The sequence below is a fragment of the Rhamphochromis longiceps genome, linkage group LG9, assembly GCF_057381845.1.
Source record: "Rhamphochromis longiceps isolate RC_006_pf linkage group LG9, R_longiceps_female_GT1.1, whole genome shotgun sequence".
Classification (NCBI taxonomy): domain Eukaryota; kingdom Metazoa; phylum Chordata; class Actinopteri; order Cichliformes; family Cichlidae; genus Rhamphochromis; species Rhamphochromis longiceps.
This window is the reverse complement of record NC_140565.1, coordinates 6,545,072-6,568,435: the sequence shown is the minus strand read 5'-3', so window position 1 is coordinate 6,568,435 and position 23,364 is coordinate 6,545,072.

Here is a 23,364-nt window from a genome sequence, read left to right as displayed (position 1 = left end):
GAAACCTCATGGAGTGTACCCTCTCCACACAGCTCCCGTGAATGTAAAGTGGGGCCGTGTCTGCTCTGCCCTTCCTGAAGTCCAAGATAAGTTCTTTAGTTTTCGTGGTGTTCAGTTGGAGGTTGTTAACTGAACACCACTCAGTCAGTCTGTTGACCTCATCTCTGTAGTCCGACTCCTCCCCCCTTGAGATGAGTCCAACCACTGTGGTGTCATCCGCGAACTTTATGATGGTGTTTGAGAGATGGGTAGGGGAGCAGTCGGATGTGTAGAGCGTAAACAGGAGGGGACTCAAAACACATCCTTGTGGAGACACGGTGCTGAGTGTGATGGTGCTGGACCGGTGGGGGCCGAGTCTGACAGACTGTGGTCTATTTGTCAGGAAGTCCTTGATCCAGAGGCAGATGGGGGTGGAGAGTCCCAGGTGAGACAGTTTCTGGACCAGGATCTCCGGGATGATATGATTGAATGCTGAGCTGAAGTCCAGAAAGAGCATTCTCACATAGCTTCCTCAGTGCTCCAGGTGACTCAGCGCAGTGTGGAGCGCTATGGTGATAGCGTCCTCGGTGGAACGATTTGTCCTGTAGGCAAATTGGTGGGGGTCCAGAGTGGGAGGCAGACCGGCCCTGATGTGCTGACAGACCAGTCTCTCAAAGCACTTCATCACTACAGGCGTAAGTGCAACAGGCCTGTAGTCATTTGGGCTGGCCACAGCTGTCTTCTTGGCGATGGGGATGATGGTGGAGGTTTTGAGGCAGGGCGGGACGGTGTTTGATGACAAGGGAAGGTTGAAGATTTTAGTGAAGACTCCGGTCAGTTCGTCAGCACATGCTCTGAGAACCTTTGGGGCAGGGATAGCTCAGTAGGTAAAGTGGTCGCCCCATGATCGGAAGGTCGGCGGTTCGAATCCACTTAACGGCTACCCTGAGGTACCCCTGAGCAAGGTACCGTCCCTACACACTGCTCCCCGGGTGCCTGCTTAGTGGGCTGCCCACTGCTTCACTGAGTGAATGGGTCAAATGCAGAGAAAAACAAGTAATTTCCCCATGGGGATCAATAAAGTATCCATTATTATTATTTCCATGTATTCCATCAGGACCTGCCGCCTTCCTGGGATTCACTGACCTTAGAACACACCTCACTTGGTGCTCCCTAAGTGTTAGTGTGCCAGTGCTGGGGGCGGGTGGAAGTGGTGTGGCAGCTGAGGGCCTGGTCATCTCAAAGCGGGCGAAGAAACGGTTTAGATCCTCAGCCAGTGAGGCATCAGTCCTAGATGTTGCCTAGTTGGTAATGTGATTGATCCCCTGCCACATTTTTCTGGGGTCGTTGTCAGCAAAGTGATCTTCAATCCTCCTCCTATAGGCAGCCTTAGCTTTCCTGATGCCTCTACTCAGGTCTGCCCTGGCCGCCCTATACGCAGCCCTGTCCCCTGACTTGAAGACAGTGTTGCGGCTTTTTAGGAGGGATTGCACTTCGCTATTCATCCAGGGTTTTTGATTAGGAAACACCCTGACCCTTTTGTTGACGGTGACATTGTCAACACAGTTCCTGATGTACGAGAGTACAGTGTCTGTGTACTCCTGGAGGTTGTGGCTGGAAAATAAATCCCATACAGTTGTTGAGAAGCACAACAAGTTGTATCGAACAAAACACACAGTCCACCCTTTCCTGCCAGGATCATGTCCAGGGCGACTCTGTGTTGCATAACAGTCATTCTTATGGCATCAATTTCCTGATTTTGCTCTTTGTTGATGGTGGTCGATGCATTTAAAAACAGCTCAAAACGATAGTCCAATAGTCAGGGGGTCGCTGTAGTTTAGGACAATTCCTGAATATTGATAATCTGGACTGGCAAAGCTTGTTGTGCATGTCACTTGAGTCATGTTCATAGGTTTGCCATATAATATAGCATGCTGTGTTGTAGTAGGCATGTGTGAGCATTTATATCTGTATCAGGCGTTGTTCATCCAGGGATGGATGTGGTCCTGTGTCACTTCGACCAGGTGTGAGTTGTCATATGTCCATGTCCTTCTATGCAAGTTGACTTCTTGATCCTTTAAGGGCATCAGGGTCCATGCTGTAAGCAGCAGGGCCAAGGTGGTAAACAGAATAATCTTCATGATGACCAGACACACCGATTTACTCTGGTGAGTAGACTACAGGCGAGAAGTAGAAGGCGGGATATACCCGATCAGCCCTCCCTTCACCTGTAGATCACCAAAGAGTCGGGGTGGTGGTGTCTTTTAGGTTATGCTGTCACTCACTTCCACTTTTTTGCAATGGTTCTGGTGGATCCAAAAGGCCTCTCAGCGATTTTGCAAGTTGTTGGCGTCATTAGGAGTACTTGGCATGGACCTTATCGCCTGGTTTTAATCTGCAAGAGACTTGAGAAGTGTCGCACAGCAGTTCAAAACAATATCCCTATTTTCCACTAAAGTTGTCTCTCTAACAGATTAATCTATTGGTTCACTTGTATCAATTCATGCATCTTTTCACTGAGGTCTGATTCAAACTATCTTCCAAAAATAATTTCACATGTAACAATTTATATATGTATGTTTTCTATTTTTATTTACCTCTTTGTTGTGATCTGGTGGACATCTCTAAACACCATCATGAGTTCAGGCTTCAATTTCAACCCAATTATACTCCTCTGGGCTTCACCTTCCCACTGGCCCCTGTACCCTTCTCAAAGTGTCCTTTGTTGTCTTAAATCTCCAGCAAACACAATCTGTTTCTTCTCCGTTTCTTTTCAATATTTTCCTTGTAGATTAAGTCCCAGCCAGGCAAAATATCACATTCAGTGCCTTTAAACAGTTATGTCACACTGTTCTTACCAGCCTGCTGTTAATTCTTCAGGTTCACGATGTTCTGTTGGTCTTCATCAGGAGATTGACTTTCCTTTGAGCTTCTTCTCAGGATCGGGACAAGTGGGAGGTCAAGCTGTAAAATTTTAAGCCAAACTTTGGCCTGTTTTCTCCCAATTATGTTAATCTATGGTTTTGCTGCTATGCTCAAAATTCTAGGTTGAGAAAAGTCCACCTTTATCTATTTGTGGCCTATATTGACACACTAAACCATACCATTAATATCATTTACATTTCTTTTCTTAAAGCCTCCAATTGCTTCATCTGGCTAGAGTCTGTCCCTTCTGTTTTTCTCTCTGGGTGCTCACTCCTTCTATGGGTATGCAAAGGTCTTGTCACACACACTTCCTGTTACTCTCTTTTGTGTTTCTACAGGCTAATCAACCTCATTTTGTGTTTACAATCTACAAACCCTTTGTAATTCTACTAACTTTTAATCTAAAATGTAGCGTCATTCACACAATAATTTCATAATCCTCTCACACATACTGCCTTTTAAATAAACTAAACTTTTACATTTTTGTCTATTTCAGGCATTTTCTAAGTCTCTGTTTTATGGTGCCGTTAGTTCTCTCTACTAACCCTGCACTCCATAGATGATAAGCACAATGATTTCTTATGCTGAATCCTAGTGCTTTAGAGACCTTACTGATCATATCATTGACAAAATGTGTCCCATTGTCTGATCTTGTCAGAGAAGGGATACCATATGTTGGAATAAAATGATTACATAAACATTTTGCAATGGAGATTGCCTCTGCTTTTTACTGGATATATCTCTGGTCAGTTTGAAAACACATCTATGATCACTAAGGCATATTTTGATCCTTGACATTCATTCAATTTAATAAAATCCATGTGGATGGTGTGGAGAACTGGCCTCTCTTAGGTCTTAAGTTTTCATTGTGGGTTGTGTTTTTGACAGAATAGGCATGTTCTTACAAATTTTTCGCTGAAGTTTCAAAATTTATAGTGTAAAAGTGTGTATTGTATTTTCTATACTATATTATATTCCCCTCCTGTTGACACACGTATTACATCATGTGTCACTACAACCGCTGTCCTGTGTAACGACTCTGGTAATATTGGTTTTCCATCACAGACCATTAAGTCATCTTTCAGTTGTGCTCCACATTTCAGCCACTTGTTCTGTTCAGTGACTGTTGCAGCTTGTTGTTCGGTTTTTAGTACATCAAGTGGTATTTGTGGGCAGTAGTTGGTTACTAGTAGCTCTGCCGATTGTTGTGCAGCCTGTTTTGCTGCTTGATCTGCAAAATTATTTCCTTTTGTGACAATAAAATTGTCTTTTTGATATGCTGCACATTTGCAAAGTGCCAATTGTTTTGGCAAGGCAATCACTTCCAATAAGATTTTCAAAAAGCTGCCGTGTTTCACTGGGTTACCCGTAGAGGTGACCATATCTCTGTTATGCTGAATTTTTGCAAAGTGGTGCACTTGCTGAAAGAACAAACTGGCTGTCAGTGTATATATTTATATTTTGGTCTGTGTGCAATTCATATGCACATATGACTGCATACGCGCAGCTGACTCTTTTACTGCCTCTGCTGCGGCCACACAGCCTTGCACATGCAGGCAGGCCTGACGCAACAGAGTCTAATTTACACGAGTCTAAATTTCACTAGGAATGTTAACGAGCGTTGTTTTTCTCCAAATGCCTGTGTTATCACAGCTTTCATATAACCTGCTCCTCTATCTACACGTAAGTAGAAAGGCTTATCATAGTCAGGCAGTGCTAAAACTGTATCTGTCTGTAATGCCTATTTTTAAATAACTGAATGCTTCTTCTTTCTTCTCTATAGATGCAACATTACATTTTCACTTAAGGCATTTTTAGATGATTTCTAGTTTTTCAAAAAATTCACACATCTCATACATCTTACATATTTCAAACTTTGAAGTTTTTATATAGAGTTTTTATATATATATATGTTTTTAAACTTTGAATTGCTCACAGTTCTAAAACTGGGCATTTGTAAATCATATGCCTAATCACTATGTGTCACTGTGATCCATAAGTATGGTCACAAATTCGCTTCCAAACCAACAAAATAAAATAATCAAACAAAACAAAGAACATACATGAGTCAGGACACAAAAAGAAAAATGCTGCAACTGAAACAGAGCAGACGTGTGAGGGAAAAACTGAGCTCACAGACAGCTGCATGTGTTGGCCTTTAATAGCATGCAGCATCTGTTCTAAAACCAAATAAATAAAAGATAAAAGAAAATGTGTAACATAATCATCAACTTAGCGGTGTCCACATATTTAATTCAGCTTCACAATCCTGTAGCTTTAGCTGTTGTCTACAGGGTTTGGCTTATTAGTTGTTATTATAGATGTGCTCTATATCTCAGTAATATTTTATCTTGGATAAATGACAGGTTTTCAAGCAGGTTAAGTGCCTCTATGCACCTAATTGGTTTAGATATTTCCTTTATTTTCTTCATCTCATATGTCATTATACTGAGTTTGAGCAAACCTTAAGCTTGATGCAGACTACTTCATATCAATCGTCCATCTCACATCATAACTGACTAGGTTGCTTCTTCTTATTAATATTATATCATTATTAATATTATCATCTTTTTCTTTCTATATAATAACAATAGTATATTACAATATTTTATTAGTGTATATCACTACACTACTACTGAGCCAATTTAATAGTTAGGGTCATCTTACTCAGCAAACAGATAATTTAGAATTCATCCAATCTGTACAAATTTGTTTTTTTCTCTGAACAGGTTTGTGCCTACTTTTTAGACTGGTCTTCTGTTTGCCTCATCTCAGATCCAACCTTCAGTCACATTCATTCTCTCTGTTGCATGTCGAACCAAGCAGTTTATTATTATATATTTTATATTTTATTTTGTATCCATCAAGGGCTTCGGGTGATCTGCAGTTTCACCCTTTCCCAAGCTGGAGACATTAACCCTTTCACACACTTTCCTTGGCTGAACAATGACACGGCCTTAATGTACCTTGTGCATCTCTCTATTTTATTTAAAAGGTTTTCGTGTGAATTTTTTCCTTTTATTCATTTTATACATTCTGGGCATGGTCGTCATGCCAACTATGTTTCATTGTTAATATCAGTTTACAGGTTGTTATCCTTCCTATTATTAGTTTCAATACGTTAAAAATAAGTTCTAATGTAATTTTGTCTTTATTTATTTTATTTTTGTACTTCTTATATTTATATCTATTCGGTGGGGTCTGTTTCCAACCTTTTTAAACTACTTTAAACTACTTTGATCTCTAGTTTTCACTTAATAAGGGTTTTGTCAGTCACTGCACTCTAGTGTGACCTGATGCTGATTTTACTATTAAAGTATCTTCCGAGAATTGTACTTCCTGTGGTTTTTTGTTCGAAACTGTTTTACAAGCTCCTGTATCATATAACATCCACACTGGTTTGCCTTTTACTTCAGAAACTAATTGATAGACATTAAATACTTCTGCGTCACTTTTTGTCATTTTTATTTGGCTTTTCCTCCTTTAGTCATTCATTTAAATATTGCCGTTTGTCCGTTTTATGTCTGCAATCTCTGGCGAAATGCCCTTTCCTCTAAGTCCTCCTCTTTCTCTCCCTCCATTTCCTCTCCTCTGTCCCTGTCTGTTACCTTCTAAATCCTCCTGAGAATGCGATAAACTTTGTTTCTGGATCTAATGTGAAAGTACCTGTGCTTGCAGTTTTTTTTATATATATTACGTGGAGCGCGTGCTCGGCATGTTGCAATGCGTCAGCTAGTGGTCCCGTATTCATTGTAACCCAATGTTTTTCAACGTGGAATTTCACTGAGGGTAGCAGGCCATTCAGGAATGCATTTTTTAGCTGCTGTTGGTAAGGACCGTCAGGACCTTCATTATAATCCATTCCTGAATGTTGCCTAAAAACCGGACGCAGGCGATCTAAAAAATCGGACGCCGTTTCATTTTCTTTTTGTTTCACTTCACCAATTTTGCCTATCTTTTTGTGACCACGGCCAGAACACGAATATATTTGGGTTATTATCACGTTGTGCCTCTGCATAAAGACCAGACTGAGATCTAAACACATCACGGGATAGTTTAAGGGGGGTCGCAGCAGCGGGAGTGTAGGTTGGCCGTGCAGCAGCGGAAGTGGGGGTTGGCTACCTCTGCCTTTTTCATTTTTCATTTTTCTTTAAATCTTTTGTTTCTCCTACTTGTTTCAGTAATACTCCTTTAAGTTGTGATAGTGCAGATGGGCTACATTTTTCTTCCCAGGTGGAACATTTGATCTTTTTAGGATTTCTCCATCTTTGCACACTAATTTGTCCGGCGCCTGGACTTTTTTTTTTTTTTTCTAACCACTGTTCGTCAACAGTAAACTTAGTGGGCTGATTACCCATTAAAACTGAACTGCAGAGCCTTCTCTGGTATTAGACTTAAGAGTGGTTATTGACTACGCCCTTCTACTCCACTCTATTTGGTGGAGCGGTGTCAATTTTATGAGATGAAACTCAACCATTCTCTTTTGTCACCAGTACTTCAGCTACTGACAGGAAATAAAATGACAATAACAATGAGAGTGATTCAGCAACGTATTGTGCTGTTCAAATCAATTCACTCTCAACACACAGAAAACACAAACATTTATACAGACATTTTACACAGTCGCGCAGACCTTTTCGGCAGGTCAGTCCTAAAAATTCCCAATTTAAAATCCTTTCGGCGGATTAGTCCTCTTATTTTTCCTCTTATTCTTACACGTGGACCCTTTCGGCGGGTCTTAAAAACTTTTATTTTTACAGATCCGTGCAGTGGATCAAACTCATTCAATCCGTTCGGTGGATTACTCCTAAAGCTTTTATTTTGAAAATCCGTTCAGTGGATTAGACTAATTACATCCTTTCAGATAAGACCTAGGTTCGTTTTACGCGAGTGTAAGTGAGTGGTTTCTTTACCTTCCCAAGACTCTCTGGCTATGTTGAAAGTCAGCCACTGGATCCCAACGTCGTGGACCACTTAATAACACTGGCCAGAACCCGAATTTCACGTCTCTGGACTTTCACTCCGAAGAGGCTGTCGACAGGCTTCAGTGCAAGATCTCCACGACGCCAGGACACAGCGGCCGATGCTTTCTCTCCGGCTCGGAGGACCAAGAAAATGTGAAGAGAAATTGTAGAAGGCAAAGGAACTCAGACTCAAGATATCTTTTTCATGTGAACACATGGACGATCCCCCCCTCATCCCCCGATCCATCCTGCAGCAACGTGTGCAGGACAGATTTGAGAGAGAGGAAAGACCGCCCAGGGCTTTCAGAACTCTCTTTATTTATACTTAAACGAGCTTTCAGGGAAGTAGGAGTGGCAAAAACATTTCCATAAAAGGAGAGACTGTTCGCTTGTCAACTGAAACAGGAGATAACTTTGTATGCTACATGGGTGGCTGTAGCTCAGGTGGTAGAGCAGGTCATCTACTGATTGGAAGGTTCGATTCCCGGCTTCCCCTAGTCTGCATGCCAAATATCCTTGGGCAAGATACTAACCCGAAATTGCTCTCCGATGCATTCATCGGAGTATGAATGTGTGTGAATGTCAGTTGTGCTTGTGCGAATGGGTGTGAATGGGTGAATGCACAAGTTGTGTAAAGCGCTTTGAGTGCTCAGAAGAGTGGAAAAGCGCTATATAAGAACTAGTCCATTTACCATTTACCATTTATAGATTCCCATATAAGGGGAGCGAGAGAGAGAGCGAGCGCTAGTTTGTCTTCACAGGAAATAGTGTCGTATGTCACAGCATTCCTCTGCACATACGTCTCCACTCCCCCTCTCTATAGTGGTTCCAATTCACAAGCTCTTCTTCCTTTAAATGAAGCTACAACTAAGCATAATCACAAAACTCAAAAATCTTTCATCACACGTTGTTAGAGTTTTACATCAGAGGCACACGCCGTCCTCTGCGCCATCATTTATTGCACACACACTTCCGTATTTATACCTTTCAGATTAAGAGCACATACATATGATAGGGCAACACCCCCACTTGCTCTTAACACTATACATCACACATTTACATGATATACATATTTACATGAAATCCACATATCAACATTTATGTTCCAAACAAAATATGCCTAAATCTATCTATTTTCACTTTACTTACAGACTTAGTCATGATGTCTGCTACCATGTCTTCTGTTGCACAATATTTAACTTGTACTTCCTTCTCAGTTATAGCAGACCTAATAAAGTGATACTTGATATTGATGTGTTTACATCTTTGACGGTTTATAGGATTTTTGGACAATGCAATTGCACCTTGATTGTCTGCAAGAAAGGTAACTGGTGAATATTGCCTTTTAATGTCCATGCCATTAAGTAGCTGTGAGAGGTATAAGCTTTCTTGTACTGTGGCGGCCATCGCCATGTACTCTGCCTCGCACGTTGACAAAGCTACTGTAGCTTGCTTCCTGGTTTTCCAGCAGATCACTGGCCCATTTTTGGATAGTACAAAACAATAACCCGTTGTACTTCTCCTGTTACTCAAATCTGTGGCCCAATCTGCATCGCTGTATGCTATAAGATTTAGGTTTCCTTCTATCCTTTTATAGCACAGCTCTTTGTTTAGTGTCCCCTTAAGGTAACGTAATACATGTTTTGCTGCTGTCCAATGATGCTCTTTTGGCTCAGACAGGGATTGTGACAGTTTGCTCACTATCCAACTCAAATCTGGTCTTGTACATGTCATTAAGTAAATCAAACTGCCCACTAATTCTCTATATTTTCCTGAATCAACTGATTCACCATGTGCACCAAAGTCATTTTTGAGTTCACAAGGAGTAGAACGTGGCTTACAGTCAGACATTTTGAACTTTTCCAGGATTTTTGTGACGTACCGTGTCTGGTTTAGTCTTATCTCATGGTTCTCTTGTCAATACCCAAGAAATGTTTGAGCTCACCAAGATCCTTCATTTTAAATTTCTCATCCAACATTTGTTTCACGTTTCTGATAGCGTCTTCACCGTTGGCAGCTATGATTACATCATCAACCCAGATGATAAGAATCACTGTCTCACTCGCTGTCTGTCTGGAATATACACAATGGTCTACAGGATTTTGTTTGTAACCTTTTTCACATAAATGGTCATGTAACATCTTATTCCAGTTCCTGCCAGATTGTTTCAAACCATATAGTGATTTGTTTAGTTTACAGACCAGTTTTTCACCTGAAGGTTTTGAAGTAACCAGAAGGTTACTTCAAAACCTTCTGGTTGCTGCATATACACCTCACAATCGATTGGGGCGTGCAAATAAGCAGTCTTCACGTCCATTTGGTGGAGTTTAAAGTTGTACTGTACTGCTAATTGCATCAGCGTACGCACTGATGTCATATCTGCAGTCGGCGAAAAGGTTTCTTCGTAATCAATGCCTTGAACTTGGCTATAGCCTTTAGCAACATATCTTGCTTTAAATGTTTTAGTCCGATTTGAATTCTATAAGGCAAAGCCATAAATATGTGTATGTGAGTCTTCTATCAAAAGTTACAGCTGCCTTTATGAAGGTGATGAAAAACGCTTTATTTCGCCAAGACAGTGCGTTTCTTCCGTTCCCATGAATTTGAATAGAGTTCTCACCCGACACAAAGTATAGGTTTTCATTTTGTGAATAACTTGAAAATCTTAGCTCAAACAGCTGCAAAACCTGTTTGCTCAACACGTGATATTGAATTCTATAAGGCAAAGCCATAAATATGTGTATGTAAGTCTTCTATCAAAAGTTACAGCTGTCTTTATGAAGTTGATGAAAAATGCTTTATTTCGCCAAGACGTTTCTTACGATCCCATGCATTTGAATGGAGTTTTCGCCCGACACAAAGTATAGGTATAGGAGTGATGTGAGTTTGCTTGCTAGAGCGAGTTAGTAGTCTGGTTGCTGCGTTTCATATAGCTTGGAGGCGAGAAAGAGATGATTTATCCAAGCTGGTAAACAGGGAATTACAATAATCTAAACGCCATGACACAAATGGATGGACAATTTTTTCCAGTTCAGCTAAGGAGACCACATGTCGCAGTTTAGAAGTATTCCTTAACCTCCTAGGACCTGGCGTCCACATATGTGGACATCACATTTTGGCTTATTTAGACCAAAATACTCAATTTTGCGCTGCAAGGGCCTGATATCCACTTACGAGGACATTACACTGCTACTGTTCTATCAAAATTTTAAACGAATATCCTCACATGTGGCTGTTATTTTTCTTTTTTTTTCTTTTTTTTTTCCATTCAACCCTTTATTTCATTTTTAAATGAAAATCACAGAAAACGTGTTTATAAACCACACCGTGATAATGTCGCATGAAGATGCAAACACAAAAAGCTAGGTTTATATGTTACCGTTTGTTCCCATCATTACTGAAAAATAAAGAGTTTTTTTTCCCACAAACAAACAAAAAACCAAAAAAAAAGAAACCGCCCCGCCCCCCCAAAAAAAAGAATAAAGAAAGAAAAAAAAAGCCTCCGTTTCCCATTTAATTTTGATATAATTGGTTGATTGATCCTTAAGTGATTGTAAGTTTAGCAATCAATTTGTTTTTAATCTGACATTTATAAGCTTCGGCTCTTATTTTTCTTAAAAACAAAAATAAGGTAAAAAAAAAAAAAATCTGGTAATTCTTTGTTTTTATATTCATTGGGCCCCAATCAGCCCAAATATCAAAGAGGAATTAAAAATGCATGCCGTGGAAGAGTTCGGGTCTTAGGAGGTTAAATGAAAGAAACAGGAATGAGACAGAGACTTTACGTGTGAGTCGAGGCCCAAAGAAGAGTCAAATATTACTCGACTTAGCAGAAGAACAGAAAGGGGCAAGAACCTGACTGATTTTAGAATATAGATCAGGAGGAGCTATGATCATTGTCTCTGTCTTGTTCATGTTAAAACAAGGTAATTGTTAGAAAGCCAATCAGAGATTTGAGTTAAAGCCTAGACTAGGGTGGACAGCCTATCCAGCTGATGAGGCTTAAAGGACATATACAGCTGAATGTCATCGGCATAGAAATGATAAGACAGGTCACTAAAAGACTGAATAATGCCAGCTTAAAGGAAGCATATAAAAAGAAAATAATAATGGACACAAAACTGAACCCTGTGGAACCCCGCAGGTTAGGGCAGCAGTGTTAGAGGAGAACCTATCAGTCCTAACAGAAAAAGTCCTGTCTTCATCAGACAGGAAGAAAACCAGTCTAAGACGGTGCCAGATATACCAGCCAGAACCTTCAGCCTGTTGAGTAGGATTTTGTGGTCGATGGTATCGAAGGCTGCGCTAAGATCTAGCAAAATGATCACGGAACAATTTCCTGCATCAGATGCCATTAGTAGATCATTATTGACCCTTAAGAGAGCAGTCTCCATAGAGTGCTGCTTTTGAAAGCCAGACTGAAAAGGGTCAAAAATCTGCACCAAGCGTTGACTCCGGCTCATGAGAACAGTGTCCGACAGTCAACGCCTGAAGCCTTTTGACGTTGCTTGTTTCAAGGATTCAGAAATGGCCAGCCAGTTTCGATTGGAGCTTCAGATCCATTTTGAGGCCCTGGCGCAAGAGGAGGACAACTCTGTGGAAAGCCAGTGGGATCGGTTCCGGAGCACCGTGGTCAACAGTACCGCAACCTTGATAGGCCGCAGGCGTGGCATGTTTCATGAACGATGGATCCAGAGAGACATGTGGGACCTTATTGATGAGCGGAATAAGGCAAAGCAAGTACGTGATCAAGAGCCACCGGGACAAGTCTTGGATGCAGCGGATATGCGTTATCGGCTGATGGATGGTCAAACGAAATTACCGTCAAGATAAACGGGATTGGATTGAATGGAAAGGACAAAAAGCGCAAGAGGCAGCGATCAAGAACGAACTGACCGGTGCTCTAAGCGGCAGACAAGTACCAATCAAGGGCAAGGACGGCCGCCTCTTAACAACGGCAGAGGAACAAGACCGATGATGGGTCCAACATTTCAAGGAAATCCTGAATCAACCGGCGCCTGTCGAGGAAACCCAAAGACGCCTCCGCCCCATGGATGACCTCCCAGTTAACGTTGGTCCAATTACCGTTGCGGAGACAAAAGCTATCATTCAGTCAATGAAGGTTGGCCGGGCCCAGGGTTGGACGAGATTTCGGTCAAGATGTTGAAAAATAGCGGTGACCTTATAGTCGGCCCTGCTCAATCGGCCCTGCTCATTCACTGCTGGGAGACGACGACAGCTCTGAAAGATTGGAGGAAGGGCGTCATCGTGAAACTGCCAAAGAAGGGTGATCTTGCTGATTGTAACAACTGCCATGGGATAACTCGGCAGTTGTTACAATCGGTTCTGTGCTTCATGCTACTCTGACGTCTTCGCTCGACGACCAGCTGCTGTGAGAAGAACAAGCCGGGTTCCGGAATGAACGATCCTGTTCAGAGTAGATTTTTGTGCTACGGACAATAATCAAACAAAGTGCCAGAGCTACAGCAATAACTGTCAATCAACTTCATAGACTTTACAAAAGCATTCGACAACGTCCATCAAGAAACAATTGCCAGGCATACCGGAGATGTTCATTACCCTCCTGAGAAATATCTGCTTCTGTGTCTGTACAGATAGAGGGATTTGGGACTCGTTCGAGATCAAGACACGAGTCCGACAAGGCTGCGTTATTTCGTCATTCCTGCTTGTGCTGGCTGTGGATTTCATCATGCGGTGTACCCTGCGGGACGGCAAGCACGGAGTCCAAGGAAATGACGGATGACAAATTGCAGATCTTGATTTCGTGGATGACATTGCGCTGCTTGGATCTACTCAACGCTCCATCTGCGATTTGACCGCCATTCTGGAAAATAAAGCGTCAAAGATTGGACTGCGGATCAGCGTTGCCAAAAGCAAAGTCATGCGGATCGGTTATGCCAGAAAACTCCGGTACTTGTTGGCCATCGCCCGCTTTATGAACGGTGACAGCGGGTGGAAAGTGCCACCCTAAAATAAGCCTTTGCCACCCCAAGTGCCAGCCTACTTTTGCATATGGCAATGTTGTTTATTAAAACAAGATAGCATTTATGCTTCTATCGAGCTATCTTCAGTTTGTACAGAGTATGAATTTTTAAACTAACTGAATACATGGGACAATCCCCCTTGCCTCCTAAAAAAATGGTTCAGCCCATAGCGTCTCCTCCAACGTGTTGTCAATAGCTACCAATGCTATGCTCTGATTGGTGCCATGGACATTTTGAATGAACACCACGCACAGACTGTTGATTTGTATACTCTAGAAATTTCATAAAGGTAAGTGTTATTAGCGCAATTAAATAATGAAAACAAGGTTTATATTTCTGTGCATTCACTGATAGTTTTCCTGTACTTAATGTTTTATTTAATGTTGTTTAGTATAACGTGAAAGCTGCGGTTAGCAATAAAAAAATATGCTAATCATAAGGCAAACTTTAATTTGTGTAATCCAGTGCATTTTAGTTTTAGTATTAATGGAAAGGGCCATTACACCAAACGTGTTGCATAAAGATGGCATAAAATTCTGAACTGTACAATGAAAACTTGATGTGTAACCTATATATATATATATATATATATATATATATAGTGAAAGTGACTTGTAATTGTGACAGCCCTGACACTTTGATTGACATAAGTACTTGCTTTTGATGAATATATTATCTGTTTTGATTAAGGGACTTGCTTTTGAAGCATTGACTACTTATTTTGAGCAACTGACTTGCTTTTGAACAACTGACTTTTCTTTTTGATGAAGTGACTCACTTTTGCAAGTTATCCACCATGTTTTGCAGTTTGCACTAATTGTTTTGAGAAGAGCCTTAGTAGTGGTGCAGAGATCAATTCTGTTGTGAGAAATGCACCAAAGCAACTGAGAAAAACTGTAAAAAACTTCAATTTAATCAAAATGAAATGTTGCTGAACTCTGATGGATGTGTCTTTCAATCTTGTCAACAAGACTGCGGTACCAAATCAACTTGATGAAGATCTCCTTTGAAAAATACATACTCACGAGACAAATTAAAAGCAGTGCCCTCACAGCTGGTAATACAAAACACAGTGACAACTTGTGTATTAGATACCCTCACTCCAAAAGCATATATCTATATATATGGAATCTCCAAGAATATCATCCTAAAATGGCATTCAGCGGGTTGTTACAGTAAAATAAAATTTATTTTAAAAAGAAAATTTTCATCTGAAAATGTTGAATTTTAGTAAAAACAATGCTTTGTAGCTTGATACTGTCGTTACAGACAAAGTGGATGTTTAAAAGTCTTTTGTATGAAGCATTTGAAATGCAAGAGTTGGGAGTTCGCCTTGTAATCGGAAGGTTGCCGGTTCGAGCCCCGGCTTGGACAGTCTCGGTCGTTGTGTCCTTGGGCAAGACACTTCACCCGTTGCCTACTGGTGGTGGTCAGAGGGCCCGGTGGCGCCAGTGTCCGGCAGCCTCGCCTCTGTCAGTGCGCCCCAGGGTGGCTGTGGCTACAATGTAGCTGCCATCACCAGTGTGTGAATGGATATGTAAAGCGCTTTGGGGTCTTTAGGGACTAGTAAAGCGCTATATAAATACAGGCCATTTACCATTTACCAATACGTCTCCTTATCAGCTGGAAATATTAAAGCCAGAACTTACAACACGATACTTTGTACAGGGTTTCCAAAATAAGTTTTATTTCAAGTAAACAAACTAATACATTTAATTCAGGTAAAACAGATCATCACATTTATTCTTGTAAAGGGTTTTCTAAAAAGTTTTATTTCATGTAAAGCGTTTCCAAGGCTGTTAGCCGCGTTGCCATGTATTGAACTTATTTACAGTGTGTCAGTAAAGGCTAACATGCACTTCTGGCCCCTGTGTGGAATGAGCCCATGTTGGGTTTGTGAATTTGACAACTTAAGGTTTTGAAGTTGGGGATACATGCTCCTGGTGAGCATAAGATGTCCAGTGTTGGGAAGGTTACTTTTAAAATGTATTCCACTACAGATTACAGAATACATGCCCCAAAAGGTATTTTGTAACGTATTCCATTACGTTACTCAATGAGAGTAATGTATTCTGAATACTTTGGATTACTTAATATATTATCAGGCTGTTTACAACTACATGAATATGATTTATTACTATTACTGAAGGTCCGCGGCTCCGAACCATAGTAAAGGGACCTCTGGCTAGCTGAAAATTAGCTTTACTTTGTGGTCTGGTCAACTTTGCTAGCGAGAGACAGAGAGAGGCGTTGAAAGCCTGCTCCAACGATACTTATTGATTCGGAGGAAAACAAGAACACGGTGTACAGTCGAGTCTTAATTAGTGATGGGATTTCTGGCTCTTTTTAGAGAACCGGCTCTTTCGGCTCCCAACCGGCTCTTCAGGTTGTTTTGTTGCTTTAATTAATTTACTATTAACAACAATGTAAAATTATACACAAAAGGAATTACTAATGTAAAAAAAAAACGGTGGTTTTATTTATAAATGTTTATATATAAATATATACGGTGGCCCCTAGAGACAAAAAACGTACAAACTCCAAAAAGCACGTACAAACTCCAAAAAGCACGTACAAACTCCAAAACACATTTCTAGCGTTAACTGAACTTCCAAATCAGAGCTACCTAGATCACTTAAATTACACAATTGAAAGCATATTTGTATTGTTTGTGTATTTATACACAAGCACTCATATATATTCAAATAATTTAAAAAAATGTTCATTTACCTGTTACTACCACACACCAAATCTGGTCGTTGGTACTTCCTGACTTGTGTAGCCACTAGGTAACAAAAGCTCAACACTGCCCCCTAGCATCCTGGAGCACTTCTGTTGTGTTTTGTACGTGTTTTGGAGTTTGTACGTGACCAATTATTTACATTTCAACTTTTAACTATTTACATTTTCAGCTTTTTCCTTTTAAACAGATTTAAAGTGAAACAACACAAAACACTGCAAACCACAAATATGAAAAAATATGAAAACAAAAAGAAGATGCACAGTCTCTGTCATATAAGCCTGCATGAATAAACTTTTTGAATCCTTTATCATCTGCAACTGAAAATAGTTGTGGATGATTACTATACCTTTCTAATGTGACATTGTTGTCCCTGGCTCTCTTTCTCTCCAGCTCTGTTCCTGTGCTATTGGGAGTGTACCTACCGCCCCACCCCCTCCTCCCAGCACAAAGCACAAGGCTGCGGAGTGAAGCGAAAAAAAGTGCGAGGAGAGAGAGAGTACGGAGCCCCTCTGATGACACAATAAATAAATTGTGGCCACAAAATACTACTTCGAGGGCACGAAATAGGTATAACGTGCCCACGAAATACTTATTTGTGGACACGAATTGGGTATAACGTGGCAACGAATTCTGCATTTGTGGCCACGAAATAGATAACGTGCGCACATCATATTGATACAATTCCTGGACAGCTGCGTAGAGACACAAGCATAAAAGTAGGCTAAACCTATACACTATGGACAGAGACAGTCTGAGTTTTATTTTAGGCTGGGAATGAGCTACAAATGCATTTTGAAAAGCCTGGCAATGCAAGGAACCATCATTACGGAGAAACATTTAAACCGGATATTGAGAGCCAAGTCGCTTTACAGACGTAAGTATGACCTGGACGCCGGGATAGATTTTATTGTGAACCAACTGCAAGGGCCTGGGAAGGAGCACGATTATCGGTGGATGTTTACAAAGTGCAAACAACACGGCATTGCGATCAGGAAAGAAGACATCAGGATCCTCATCTCTTTACTGGACCCAGTAGGTTCCCAGGTTCACCAGACCAGACGTCTCAGAAGGAGGCAATATTTTGCTCAGGGGCCTAACTTTGTGTGGCCCCATAGACTCTTATGACAAACTGAAGCCATATGGGATATGTATTAATGGATGCATCGACGGTTTCTCACACAACATCATTTGGCTGTGGGCCGCACACACTAACAGTGACCCAGAGGTTATCGGCGGTTACTTTGTGGAAAGCAGTGGAGAGTCGTGGGAGTTTCCCCAGGCTCGTACGAACGGACATGGGCACTGAGAACGTGTTGGTCAGAGACCTCCAGCGTTATTTACGGAGAAATGACGGGCATGATAGAGCAGGAGACAGAAGATACGTCACAGGAGCAAGTACCACAAACCAGAGAATTGAGAGCTGGTGGGGAGTGATGAGAAAAGGAGTCGAGCCATGGATCACGCTTCTAGGAGAACTGAAGGACGAAGGATTCTTCTTTGGGGATTTCATTGACAAAGCTCTGTCACAGTTCTGCTTCATGCCAATCATTCAGGTAAATGGCCCATACTATAATAACCAGTGGTGGTAATTAATTACATTAAATTACGCTGTTGAAACAAAGCCACAAAAACACAATGTCCATCAAAAACACAGGAGCGCAGGGAACAGTTCACAACTCCTCGGGGGGCCGACCCGGAGGGTGACGGTCCAGAAGTCCATAGTTCATTTGATCAGGGGGCCGTCCGTGCGGACGGCAACGGCGGCGACACGGAAACGGTTCAGGGGGCCGACCTCGACGGCGGTGACGTGGAAACAGTTCAGGGGGCCGGCCGTGCGGACGGCGGCGGCGTGGAAACAGTTCAGGGGGCCGGCCGTGCGGAAGGCGACGGCGTGGAAACAGTTCAGGGGGCCGGCCGTGCGGAAGGCGACGGCGGCGACTCAGGCGATGGCGATCCGGGGGCCGGCCGCGCGGAAGGCAGCGGCGGCGGCGAAGGAGACGGAGCAGTTCAGGGGGCCGGCCGCACGGAAGGCAGCGGCGGCTGCCAAGCGTCAGGCGTACCGGCCGAGGCTTGGAGGACACAGGACCAGGCGACGCTGAAGCAGAGGCTGAGGCGTAGCAGAAGCCGGACCAGGCGTAGCAGAGGCCGGACCAGGCGTAGCAGCAGCACAGGCAGAGGCCGGACCAGGCGTAGCAGCAGAGGCAGAGGCCGGACCAGGCGTAGCAGCAGAGGCAGAGGCCGGACCAGACGAGGACGAAGACTCTGACGAGGCTGGACCAGACGAGGACGAAGACCCTGATGAGGCGGCCGCAGGTGACAGCTGGACGGGCTCCTCGAGCCCTCCAGCTGACGTGGCGTGGGGCTGAACGGACCCCTCGGACCCTCCAGCGGAGACAGGCGGCTGAACGGGCCCCTCGGACCCTCCAGCGGAGACAGGAGGCTGGTGCGGTTCTCCTGAACCCCCAGCTGACGTGGCATGAGGCTGGACGGGCTCCTCGGGCCCTCCAGCTGACGTGGCATGAGGCTGGACGGGCTCCTCGGACCCTCCAGCTGACGTGGCATGAGGCTGGACGGGCTCCTCGGGCCCTCCAGCTGAAGCAGTGGCAGGACCAGTAGGTGCCGAGACTACTGGCTGAACAAAAGGCTGAGCAGGTGATGGAGCAAATAACTGAGCTGAACAATGGGGAGCTGGCTGAGCTGCACAGTGGGCTAAGGGCTGAGCTAATGGAAGCACAGGAAAGTGAACTATGGACTGGGCTGCTAACAGAGCTACTGACCGAGCTATAGACTGAAAAGCATGCAGTAGTGATGGTGGTGATGGTTGTGGACTGAATTCTCCTGAGCCCTCAGTAGAAACAGGGACGGGTGCAGGCACATGCCGGACACTAGCCACTCCCACCCGAGGAGTAGGTACGGGTGCGGAGACGGGCTGTATCCTGGCTGCCCTCACCCTGGGGACCGGAACAGGTACCGGCAACGGCTGGGCAACTGCCCTTCCCACCCGAGGAGCTGGTACGGGTGCAGAAAAGGTCAGAGCCACTTCAAACAAAAGCAACAGGCCACTTCAAACAAAAGCAACATGTGAAAAGCCGCGGCAGGGAATTAAAAGGAACGGACTTCAGCGTGAACGACCAGTTCCCCAAAGAGATCTTGGAACAACGCAGGGTCCTCTTCCCAATCCGACGCGGCTTCATCCAGAAGGGCTCCCGCGCTGTCATCGCTGTGGACCGGCTGTACGTGGACGGACAGCTCCACCGCGACCCCAACATCACTCCGTGGCTGTATTAACCTCACACCAGATAAGAATCAGCTACACCATTTCCCTATCCACTCACATTAACTTGCATTAACATCTGTTTAACTTACCAGTATCAAATCGCATCTTAAAGTGTGATTTCATAGCAGAATTAACACCGTCACTCTCCGTCAGTGATTTAATTGGAATGTTTACGTTTTGTTTCTGTTTTTTTTTTTTTTTTTTTTCTCCTCCTCTCTTTTCCCCCTCTTGGTTTTATGCTGCTCACCCCTGTCCTTGGTTTCTTTCTTTATTCCTTTCACTGCCTCGATCACCTGCTTCGACACTCATCCACAAACATCCTTTATTTCGACACATACGCACCATGCGCTCAACGGCAGCACATTTACATCAGTCAGACAGCGCACACAGTCGTTTAGGATACACACACATATGAGTATGCCAAGCCTACTCATATTAGTAACTATGCATACACAAAGTCAGACTCAGGGAGCATCTCGCCACACATTTTTTCTCTCTCTCCTTCTCTTTATTTATGAACAAGTGACGTATTCTCTCCACCTGTCTAAGCGACGCACACAGCATACATCCCTAGTTATACACAAACATCTATGGGTACACTGAGGTTCATTACATGGAATATAAATGGAGCTGGCTCCAGAGAAAAGAGGTTAAAAATATTTAACCAACTCAAAAAACTACACGCGGATGTTGTCCTATTACAAGAGACCCACAGACCTCTTAGAGGTTCGAATGAACTTAAAACACCTGAGTTTCCCAATGTGTTCTCAGCTTGTTATAATTCTAGACAAAGGGGAGCAGCAATTTTAATACATAAAAATATTAATTTCACAGTACTCGATACAGTTATAGATCCAGAGGGCAGATTCTTAATCATTAAACTATCTATGTATTGCAAGTGTATATGGTCCAAATGTTGATGATCCCTCATTCTTTCACGGTTTTTTCAGTGCACTCTCTGAACACTTAGATGGCACACTTGTTCTTGGAGGTGACCTCAACCTTGGACTAAATGAAGACATGGATAGGCTCAATACAGCGGGAACTCAGCGTAATTGGCAGTCCACAAATATAATCAAACAGTATATGAGCGACTTTGGTCTTTGCGATGCATGGCGCTCCCTTCACCCCACCAGTAAGGAATATACTTTTTTCTCACATGTCCATCACTCCTACTCTCGTCTGGATTATTTTTTGGTCAGTAGCTCACTGCTGAACGACATTTCAGACACTGAGATTCACCCTATAGCTATCAGCGATCATGGTCCTGTATCTTTAACACTAATGCACAAGAATAATACTACGCCAAGAAAAAACTGGAGATTTAATATATCACTACTTAAAGATGAAGACTTTATTAAATATTTTAAAAAAGAGTGGACTTCATATTTGGACTATAATGACACTCCCGAAACATCAGCTTCTGTTCTATGGGAAGCAGGGAAAGCTGTGATGAGAGGTAAAATAATTTCTTTCTCATCACATAAAAAGAAAAAAGAAAACAAAAATATTCAGGAATTAGAAAAAAACATCAAATCACTAGAAGAAGCCTACGCGTCCCACCAAGATCAGGAAACATTGAACAAAATACGCAAAACAAAACTAGAATTAAATGAGATAATTGATAAAAAAACAAAATTCTTAGTACAAAGACTACGCCTACAAAATTATGAACATGGTAATAAATCCGGTCAATTTCTAGCAAACCAGCTAAAAATAAATAAAGAAAAAACAACTATATGTGCTGTTCAAGATTCATCTGGGAACACATTATATGAACCGATACAAATAAGCAACATTTTCAGGGATTTCTATAAAATGTTGTATTCACCACAAATAAACCCATCTAAAAAAGAAATTGATCAGTTTTTGGACAACATAACTCTTCCAAAATTATTGGACACTCAAGCAATGGCACTGGATTCACCACTGACACCAGGTGAACTCCAGGAAGCCCTGATAAGTATGCACAATAATAAGGCTCCAGGTCCAGATGGCTTTCCTGCAGAATTCTACAAAGAATTCTGGTCGATTCTAGCACCAGTTTTCTACAGAACGTTGTTGGAAATTAAAGAAAAGGGCAGACTTCCATCAAATATGAATTCTGCAAACATTAATCTCCTGCTAAAACCAGGCAAAGACCCTGTATATCCCTCAAGCTATCGTCCAATATCCCTTATAAATGTAGACCTTAAAATAATCTGCAAAGCTCTCTCAAAGAGACTGGAGAAAATAACCCCCCTCTTAATTCATCCTGACCAAACTGGTTTCATAAAAGGTAGGCACTCATCAACAAATACACGTAGATTACTTAATTTGATAGACTACTCATACAGTAAAAACCTAGAAACTACAATATTCTCTTTAGACGCAGAAAAAGCATTTGACAGAGTTAACTGGAAATTTCTATTTGCAACTTTACACAAATTTGGTTTTGGATCCTCTTTCATAAACTGGTTAAAAATATTATATAATTCCCCAACAGCTTGTGTTAGAACAAATGACCAGACATCCTCCAGCTTCTGTCTCTTGAGGGGCACCAGGCAGGGATGCCCACTCTCCCCTTCACTATTTGCAATTTTTATTGAACCACTAGCAGCAGCAATTAGACAGAATTCAGTAATTAAGGGCATAAAATGCAAGAACGTGGAACATAAAATCAGCCTTTATGCGGATGATGTGTTACTCTTTCTCCAAAATTCACAAACCAATATCTCTGGGGTGATTGAATTGATAAACTCTTTTGCAAGAATATCAGATTACTCAATTAACTGGTCAAAATCTACAGTCCTACCGATTAATTGCTCCTTCCATAATTCCTCTTCTACACCACTGCAATCGGGAAATATAAAATATTTAGGTATTAATGTTTCTCCCAAGCTTGCAGATCTAACTAAATTAAACCATATCCCACTTTTAAAGAAGGTAGAAGATGATCTGGCTAGATGGAAATGTCTACCCATATCACTCATGGGAAGGGTTGCCGCTATAAAAATGATGGTCTTACCAAAAATAAATTATTTATTCTCAATGATCCCAACTAAACCGCCACAAGATTGGTTCAGATCTCTAGATTCATGTATGTCCAAATTCCTTTGGCAAAATAAACCCCCACGTATAAGCTTAAAAACACTACAAAAGACCAAGGATAAAGGAGGACTAGAACTGCCTAACTTTCAGCACTACTTCTTAGCCAACAGGCTTCAGTTTATCTCAGGATGGCTAAAACACACCCTCTTAGATGAACCTTGGCTAGATGTAGAACAAGCACTCTGCAATAATCTAGAGATCTCAGACCTACCATTTATCAGCTCAAACATCCAACGACATGAATGCTTTAAAAGCATCAACATCAGCTCTTCTCTGACAGCATGGTGGGAGTTTCTAAAATTGACGGCGTCTTCATTAATCCCATGCAAACGTACACCTATCTGGAACAACCCTGACATATTACGAAACAATAATATGATA